This window comes from Rhinoderma darwinii, chromosome 10, assembly GCF_050947455.1.
Source record: "Rhinoderma darwinii isolate aRhiDar2 chromosome 10, aRhiDar2.hap1, whole genome shotgun sequence".
NCBI lineage: Eukaryota > Metazoa > Chordata > Amphibia > Anura > Rhinodermatidae > Rhinoderma > Rhinoderma darwinii.
In genome coordinates this window covers 89,480,769-89,490,075 of record NC_134696.1, presented here as the reverse complement: position 1 = coordinate 89,490,075, position 9,307 = coordinate 89,480,769, and the positions used below count along the sequence as shown (strand labels likewise).

The 9,307-nt window shown below is 43.1% G+C and overlaps 1 protein-coding gene across 1 annotated transcript in view; it reads left to right on the top strand.

The window, feature by feature from the left end:
• Positions 1 to 2,323: 2,323 nt before the first annotated feature.
• The window catches only part of PRRG2 (proline rich and Gla domain 2), a 50,423-nt gene continuing 43,439 nt past the window's right edge, over positions 2,324 to 9,307 (top strand). The window contains exon 1 of the mRNA XM_075840231.1: positions 2,324 to 2,453. The gene's annotated coding sequence lies outside the window, so the exon portion shown is untranslated. The remainder of the gene's footprint in view (positions 2,454 to 9,307) is intronic.

Below are 9,307 nucleotides of genomic sequence, written 5' to 3'. Positions count from 1 at the left end.
GCCTAAGAATAATAACAAGCACTATTGGGACATCATTGCAGTAAAGCAAAGACTAGGAATACACATGAACACTTTCGTGACATCATCATAATAGAACAGCCTAGGAATAAAGACAAACACTATCGTGACATCATCAAAATTGGACATATCCACAAACCACAGCAACAAACACTTTTGTGACATCATCATAACAGAACACAGCCAAGGAATTAAGACAAACACTTTTGTGAGTTGATCATAGTAGATTTCAGCCTAATTATATAATCCTGATATTATAATATCACTATACATATTTGTTCTGTCAGGGTTATGTTCACCAGGGAATTAGGGGTACTAAGGAACAGTTCTGATCTCACAGTAATTGCTCCCTTAATTATAATATTTCCCAGCATTTATTTTTGCTTTTGTTGACAAAAAACAGGAACTAATACTAGTTTTAAAGGGGTTTTCCACATAAAGACTTTAATTAGACATGCCGTGGGTCCAACCGCTGGCCTCCAGAACAAGGGGTCCTCATGGCAGGGCTGCCATTCAAGATATCTGGGCCCCATGCATTCAAACGGTCAGGGCCCCCTGAGCTCCGTCCCACATCTGCTATACTTCAAATCAATACATAAATTGCAAAATCTGAGAGGGCTTCTCTGAAGGGAATTTAAAAGCGAATTTTATGATCTCTATGCACCTTTTGTGGGCCATACTATAGAGTTGCTGGGTCCTTGGGGAAGAAGACCGAAGATAACTAGGGTCTGAAAAGTTGACGGTCCCATGTCTGCACTTTATTTCCTATTAAATGAAGCCAATTTATTTAAAGTGTCACATGTGTGGGCTCCTATGCAGTGACTATGGAGTGGTAGATGACAACCGATAAGTGAGTGTGGGCCCCTCTTTGGACTTATTAGCCTGTGGATAGGTCATCAGTATATGATCGATGGGGGTCTGACACCCGGACCCCACACCGATCAGCTGTTTCGGCTTCCTCCCGGCACCGGATGTTATGCAGTGGTCATGTCGGAAGAAATGGCTCCGTACACTGTATAGTGGCCATTCTGTGTTATTGCAGCTCTGTTCCTATTCACTTGAATAGGAGCAGAGCTGCAGCACGGCCGCTATACAGTGTACGGAGCCATCTGCTTCCAACACCGACCCCTACATAACATTGGGTGCCGGGAGGCAGCCTGAACATCTGATTGGTGCGGGGTTCAGTTGTCGGACCCCCACCGATCATATACCGATGACCTATCCCGTGGACAGGTCATCATTATGAAATACAGCCCTGTACCCAGACAACCCCTTTAAGATACAGCCCTCGCCACCTCACCCTCACCACGTATAGCCTGCCCTAATAAACTGCCTTTGTGCATTCTTTTATCATGGCATCAGCTGTGATATTATTTAGGTATTGTATAGTGGTATTCTTTCAGCACTATATAGAATGGTTATTTAGGCTGTTTTGTGTTCAGAGAATGTCATTACTATGAAGGCACTGTATCAGAGTGAGGTTCCTTGGGACCCCCAGAGGATATAATTCTGAGGGTCCACCCTCCAACTATACAGAACATGTTGTCGTCCACTTTGCATAGTAATCTGTATTGTTATCATTGCACATACAGGACATATCATCAATAAGATCTAATAGATTATTTGTGAATCATCACATAAGAAATAGACAGAATGGTAAGTGATTGGCTCCCATGTTTATGGCTTTATTCTGCTAGACCTTTGGGACCCATTATTGTCTCAGAGCCTGGGCCCACCGGAGGATCTTTTGGTACTTAGACGGCCCAGTCCAACCATGGTATAGCAGTTTTATGAAGGCACTGCATGTGCTATTATTTCTGACTGTATGGCAGTATTATATAGGCATTTTATGGCAATTAGTACTGACAATATTACTCTTCTTTTACCTAATTCCAGAAAAATAAGAGTGGGGACTTTACATGATCTTGATCTACAACATGGTCCAGAAATATCAGGGTTAAATAGGCCACATTTATGGTTTCGATGCTTTTAATTAATGAGTACATACTGTAGGTATTCGCTTCCATTACTCTACATCCTGCATGTTCTATGGTAATCTGAGACGCCCTGTTTTGATTTTGGTACCCAAACCATCAGATAAAGGTTAGTCATTGAAACGCCTATATACGATTCCATCACACAGAATCTATTTGTAACAACAGATTATTTTAGGGTTGTAAAAATGTCTGTAGTATTGTTTTTCATAAAAATGAAGAAAAAAAAATTGGATAACACATAATAACCATAATCTATCTGAAAAGTATAAATCTTATAAGTGTAAAAATGAACACGTCTTGTTTCTCCCTCTTTTTGTTCAGGACGTAGACCCTTGAATTTTGACACAGACCTTAGGGTGCTTCATGATTAAACTTGATTTGACTATTCTGGGCATATGGAGGTGACATTTTATTCTTAGATCCAGTGTGAGACCAGAGGTAATAGGACTCTTAACTACCTTGTGTCATTTATAATTCTCGTGTCTTCTTATGTGGCAGAAGGGCTTTTGTAACCTCCTCAATCAACAGGGACCTGCAGGGCTTAATAGGAGGACCAAGATGGCAGACCTAAGGGTCAGTTCACACGGCAGATTTTGCTGGGCGGGCCCGCCGCAAAATCTGCCACGGAATTATCCTCCCATCGGCAGGATGATTCCTCCACCCATTCACTTCAATGGGAGGTTCAGGCGGAATCCGCCTCTCGATGGGGCAGGACGGTTCTTTTTGAAAAAAAAACATCTATCGGGAAACAGAAGTGTCCGGCTCCCATTGAAATTAACGGTAACCAGAATTATGCGGTGGAATTCGTGGCGGATTCCGCCACAAAAACTCTGTTGTATGAGCATACCGAAAGGGAGCGTCATTTGGTCCCCAGATGCCATGACAAACCATCGGCATCCCAAAATCGTGTTATGGGGGGCCAATGGAGTGAGAGAGTGGGACCACCAGTCAGTAGCAGCTGCAGCATCTATTTCATTATACAGAGGGGAGTTATCTCCGAACTTGGCCATTAGAGCAAGGTGTGCGCTGTAATAGACATTTGACACTCGCTCTGTATTGAGCGGGTTCAGCTCCTGAGCCTGCTCCATACTCCACCCCCCTCCTAACTATGACGTACATGTACGTTAAATGTCGGAAAGGGGTTAACAATGACTATTTCTCACTGCCCTGACAACATTGTATAATAAAATAATCTGGTTTATAGCCCCGACCTATACAGGACAATTCTACCTAAAACCTCTATAACCGCTTGGTCTCCACTGTCATATTAAATAGGGGATCCATTTAGAACAGAGGAGTAGTCATGGAGGAAGTGAGTAATGGTAATAGTTAGATATTTCATTATTCTCCTTCATTGACAACCAAAAAGATGTCAGGTGGACATATTTTTCAGGATAGGGCCCCTTGGCGACGGCAACTGTTGGCTACATGATGTTCGCAGTAAAATAACGGGTTACATCATTATTTCTTTGTGGGTAAAAAGTTGTGCGACAGTCGCAAGAATTCCAACATGGTTAAAAGTTTTGTGATCATTGCATGTTGCCCACGACTTTTTCTCCCCATAGGGAAGCATTCACCGTGGAGCCCTACACTTAATGGAAAAATTTGTTTTTAAACAAAAATGTAAAAATTTCTTAATAAAATTGATACAAACGTATGTGTGAATCCTTGTCTTTATCTTTTTTGTCTTTTTATTAGTTTTGTAACAAGTATATAGTTATACAAATATACATTCTAGGAATACCAAGCAAACTAAAAAGTATATAAGGTTGACATATGCAAGCGCAAAAAAAATCTCCATGTTAATTCTTCTAAGTTTTCTAATAAATTGCTGTTGGTCGGAGATTCTAGAAATATACTAGATTAGTACTAAAACCGACCTAACAGAAAGCAATAAAAATAGTTTCGTTTATAATAGCTTGCGTACACCTCATTAGATGCGGATTACAGTATATAAAATATATTGCGCTGTGAATATTCGGAGAACGTGATTGGTTTATGTGCAGGGTAATGAACATACAGACAAGCAGTAGAAGACTGAATTCAATGAAATGCTCAGCCCGTAGTCAGTCTTCTACTGCTTGTCTGTATGTTCATTACCCTGCACATAAACCAATCACGTTCTCCGAATATTCACAGCGCAACCAATCTGAAAGTTTACAGTGCTTGGGAATAAGTGACTGGGGCAGAAGAGGATGGAGGCGCAGCCTTATATAGTGGATCGAGCGGGTTCCCCAGCAGCATTTAAAAAAAACAGGATCCTGACCTGTCCACTGAGTTTAAGGCAGCACAGAGTATTTCAGGAGCCGCGTTCTGCTCCCGTAGGTAAACGGGGTAGCAGCACTGCAAAGACCGCACAGAGAATTCACCGGCGGTCAGGATAGAACGTAGCAGCTAGATGAGGGGAACACACCCAGCTGCTAAGTGAGACACAGCAGGGCGCGCTTCCAACACAACCGTGCTGTTAGCTATACAGCTGACGGCTGTCAGCCGTGCAGTAGGATCTTGTGCGGGGTGGTGACTTGCCAATCATGTGAAGGTGTTATTGAGGACAGGAGTGGAGGAGAGGTAACAGACTGAGAGCTACGTAATGGTAAGAGCAGAGTTCACAGCAGCACAGAATATTTTAGGAGAGGAGTGTGCAGATGTTGAGGAGCGTATGACGCGGACTGGTCACTGATTGGTCAGCGTCATACACATAAACACGCCCAGTTAAAAACACAATACACGCCCAGTTGGACATAACGAAAAAAAAAACGCCCAGTTGTCCATTTCAAAGCTCATTTGCATATATATAAAATAGCTCGTAACTGGGCCAAAAATGAAAGTTTTTTTTAAAAAAAACAACGTTACTGTTCTCTACATTGCAGCGCCGATCACATGCAATAGGAGATAGGGATTTGAGAATCTGGTGACAGAGCCTCTTTAAAGGGGTTGTCCCATAATCCATATTTATCACTTATCCACAGGATCACAAGAACGGGCTTACCGTGCCCTTCCTGGGAGCTCCATAGAAATGGAGCAGTAGTGCGCATGCTCGGCCATCTCTCCATTCAATTCTATGGGGCTGCCGAAGAGTCCGGTCACTGGGGGCCCCAGCGCTGGGACCCCCACCGATCGTGAGAACATAACCGCAATGTGGAGGACATTGAATGGAGCGTCGGTCGAGCATGTGCGCTGCTGCTCTATTCAAAGTCTATAGGAATGACTGAAAGCGATGTACTCGGCTGTTTCGGTCATTACCATCGATTTTGAAAAGAGTGGTGGCAAATATGCTCGACTGCCGTTCCATTCAATGTCCTCCACACTGCAGTCGAGCAGTGAGAAGGAACGGAAGTTCGGGGCACCTGTTCTCACGATCAGTGGGGCCCCCAGCGATCAGAAAATTTTCGCCTATCTTGTGGACAGGTGATAATTTATGATTGTGGGAAAACCCTCTGAGTAAATATATCGGTCTGTAATCCCTACAGAGTGTCGGATCTTTACCTTCTTTGCCTATCATAGATATATTAGCCATTAAGGTTTGGCATGATAAGGGGATCCCTCTCAGAGCTTGTCTTTATTTATCTTCTGCTGATCTTGAGTTACATTATGTTTTCTTCTCCAAACGTCATCATGACAGTAACAAATGTCTGATTATAGATTTTTTTTACCATTTTCCTATAAAAAAATAAAATAGTATGCAAATGTATATGTGACTCCTAATGCTGTCTAACTTTGTGAAATCAGCGATTGAGTACTGATGCCCTCAGCTCCTCGGCTCCAGTGTCCCCATGACAACACTTCCTGTCCTGTGCCCTGGCAATTCACCACTGTCATATGGCTATTGTGTGGACCCAAATCACCTTCTGCATGAAGAAAAATGACTGCCCACCACCACTAACGTGCCCCTATATATTTAATTTCTTACATTTCAGATTAGTGCTTTAGTCTTTCCAGGAAATTCTGGTAATCACTGTATGAAGACGAGATAGAACATGCGAAACGCTCAAGGGGGTTTTACACTGGCCGGTTATCGTGCAGACAAGCGTTCGTATAACGCTCGTTGCCGATAATTGCCCTGTGTAAACAGGTGCAGCGATCAGCAGATGAACGAGCAAACGTTCGATCATCTTCTGATCGTATCGTTTTAAAAAAGTGAAATATTATCGTTGTCGGCAGCGCGCCTCCTTGTGTAAGCAGAGAGACGCGCTGCCGACATGATGATAATGTATGGAGACGAGCGATCGGAGTAACGACCACTCGTCCCCATCCATAGCTCCGTGTGACAGGAGCAAACGAGCGCCGATCAACGACGTCTCGTTGATCGGCGTTCGCTGCCCCGGCTGATTGTCGGCCGGTGTAAAAGGTCCTTTAGGAGTAGATTTTCCACCTGAAGTTATGTTGATCCTTATCAGCTATCTCATTCTTAACTGGATTAGACATAACAATAAACTTGTAACCTGATTATTTCTGGTAAAATGGAGGGAATTTCTGTGCAAACTACTCGCTGCAGAAGAGAAAATGTCGTAAACATTCACTTGGTTGGTATTTCTTAGGTAAGTTGCTTCACCAAATCAAGGAAAAACCCTGCAAACCAGTTTTTCATCTTTTTGAAACCACCCCCTGAAATGGAGAGTAGAGGCAGCTGTGTGGGAGTACTGGCCCTTGGCTACGGGTGACTGCGGTGTTACCACTATATACGTATTGTATCTGATGAAGAAAGCCTGACAGAGTCTTATTGACATTAGACCTAAGGTATCACGCTTTAATGTCAAAGTGCATTACCTTCACCATTTGTTATCTCATGAACACATTTTATTGATATGCATCATCCATGGAAATTATAGAGGTGTGTTGTCTATTGACAATGGAAACCTACTTGGGCCGTGTACAGACAACGGCCGTCACACGGACTCATGCATTTCAATGGGACCGTTCAAACGACCATGGTTTCAACGGAGCGTGTGAACGCTCCGTTGAAAAATAGGACATGTCCTATTTTATTGCGTGTCCACCTCGGACGTGGAAAACAGCCATTTTTCACGTCCTAGGTGGGCTACGTTCGTGTGAATGTAGCCTAAGGCTAGGATCACACACGCACACACAGTTTTGGTGCAGTTTTTGGCTCCGTTTTTTTTTAGCCCAAGCCAGAATTAGATCGAAAAGGAAGGAAAGGTATAAAGAAAAGACTGATGCATCTCCTTTCTTTTGTGTCCACTTCTGTGTGGGGCTAAAAAAAACTGAGACAACAACTGCATCAATACTGCGTGTGTGTGATTCTGGCTTAAAATTTTTATTTTAGACGAGTGGTCATCTCAAAGAAGAGGCCAATATACATAGGATATTTCTTGATATGGGGTGTTTTCCCTGGTTTGCAAAATTGGTAAAACATTTAACCCCTTAATGACCGGGCCTGAAAAGCTCAATTTTTCTGTTTTTGCCTCTCTGCGTTTCAGCAGCCATAACTTTTTTATTTTTTCATTGACGTGGCTGTATGAGGCCTTGTTTTATGCGAGAGAAATAGTATTTTTTTTCCCCCACAGTTTGGGGGTAAAAAAATATTTTTTTACAGCGTGAATATAGGAAAAAGCGATTCTCTGAATAGTTTTTTTTGTTTATTTTTTATCCCTTTCACGTTTCACGCTAAATAACCCATTAGATTAATTCTTCAGGGTATTACGGTCGTGTAGATACCTAATATGTGTAGGTTTTGTTTTTATTTAGTGTAGGGGCAATAAAATGTATTTAATGCAAAATAAAGACTCTTTTTGGGACTTTTTTTTATTTATTTATTTGTTTTGTTACCTTTTTTTTTTTTAATCCCATCAAGGGATAACTTTATTTTTTACTTGTAATGTATTAGCATACTTCTGTACGCTAATACATTACACTGTGTCACTATGACACAGGCTGCTGATCGGGCAGCACATAGTGTGCCCGAACAGCAGGCAAACGGAACAGACAGCCCTGGGGTCCTTTGTAGGTCCCCAGGGCTGGCTGCAGAGGGATTCCCTGGTGTTTTATTGCATCACCGGAATCCCGGTGATGCGATCAAAGAGGGGAATTCCCTTTGATCATGCCGCGGTCACGGACCGCGGTAATCAAAGGGTTAAACAGCTGGGGTCCGAATGTTTGCCGACCCCAGCTGTGTTCAGGAGGCTGCTCTAAGATCAGGAGCTGTTAGTAACAGCTCCTGCTTAGAGGACGAGCGCTCATCAGCCTGATCTGCAGCGACGCCAAAAGACGTCTTTGTAGATTAAGCACCCGCACCGCCTGACGTCAAAAGACAGTGGGCGGTAGGGAACAGTGGGCGGACATTTACATAGCAGACAAGCAGAGACATCAGTGATCAATGAGAAATCACGTCCCTGGATTGTTCGGTATGAAGAGATCCACAGACAGATGCTAATGGGAGTAAATAGTGTCATTACATCCAGAAACATTGGAAATTAAGAGGTGATTATGGATCCTGCATTTCTTTCTTTTAGCTCTTAAATTTGGTTAAGGGGGTTTTACACTGGACGATTATCGGGCAGACAATTGTTCATAGAACGCTCTTCCCGATAATTTCCCTGTGTAAACACTCGCTCACCTGCTGATCGTATTGTTTTAAAAAATTTAAATATTATCGTTGTCGGCAACACATCGTGTGTAAACAGGGAGATGCGCTGCCGGCATGATAATAACATATGGGCACGAGCGATCGGAGTAACGACCGCTTGTCCCCATGCATAGCTCCGTGTGACAGGAGCAAACGATCTCCGATCAACGATGTCTCGTTGATCGGCGCTCGCTGCACCTACCGATTATTGGCTGGTGTAAAAGGGCCTTTATCCTAAAATAAGGTATCAAAACTATGCGCATGGACCCCGGATGCCAGCACATGAAGGCATTATGTTGCAGACCTGTGGGCACACGGTGTGCCGCCATATGGGACCTCCTTGGGGCACCGTGTCTCCTCGAGAAGCAATGCTTCTGGCGAAGGTTATCTCTGTTCTGCGGCTTGCGATGCTGCTTGCTGCATTTTTTTCCTTCTCATGGATTCATATGGAATCCGTAATAAAATGGAATCTATAGAAAAAAACAATGATGTGCCTATGTATAAAAAATTGGAGACAGAGGTAGAGAGAGTATGGACTGATAGCAGGATACTAGCACCATATTTAGGGTAGGAACATACTAGGCTTAAACACTGCAGATTTTCTGCAACTGATTCATTGCGGAAAATCTGCAGCAGTAGCAGCAGTGTGGGTGATAATTCAACAAATCTCATCCACACACAGCGGAAAAAAGCCGCAGAAAAAACGCAC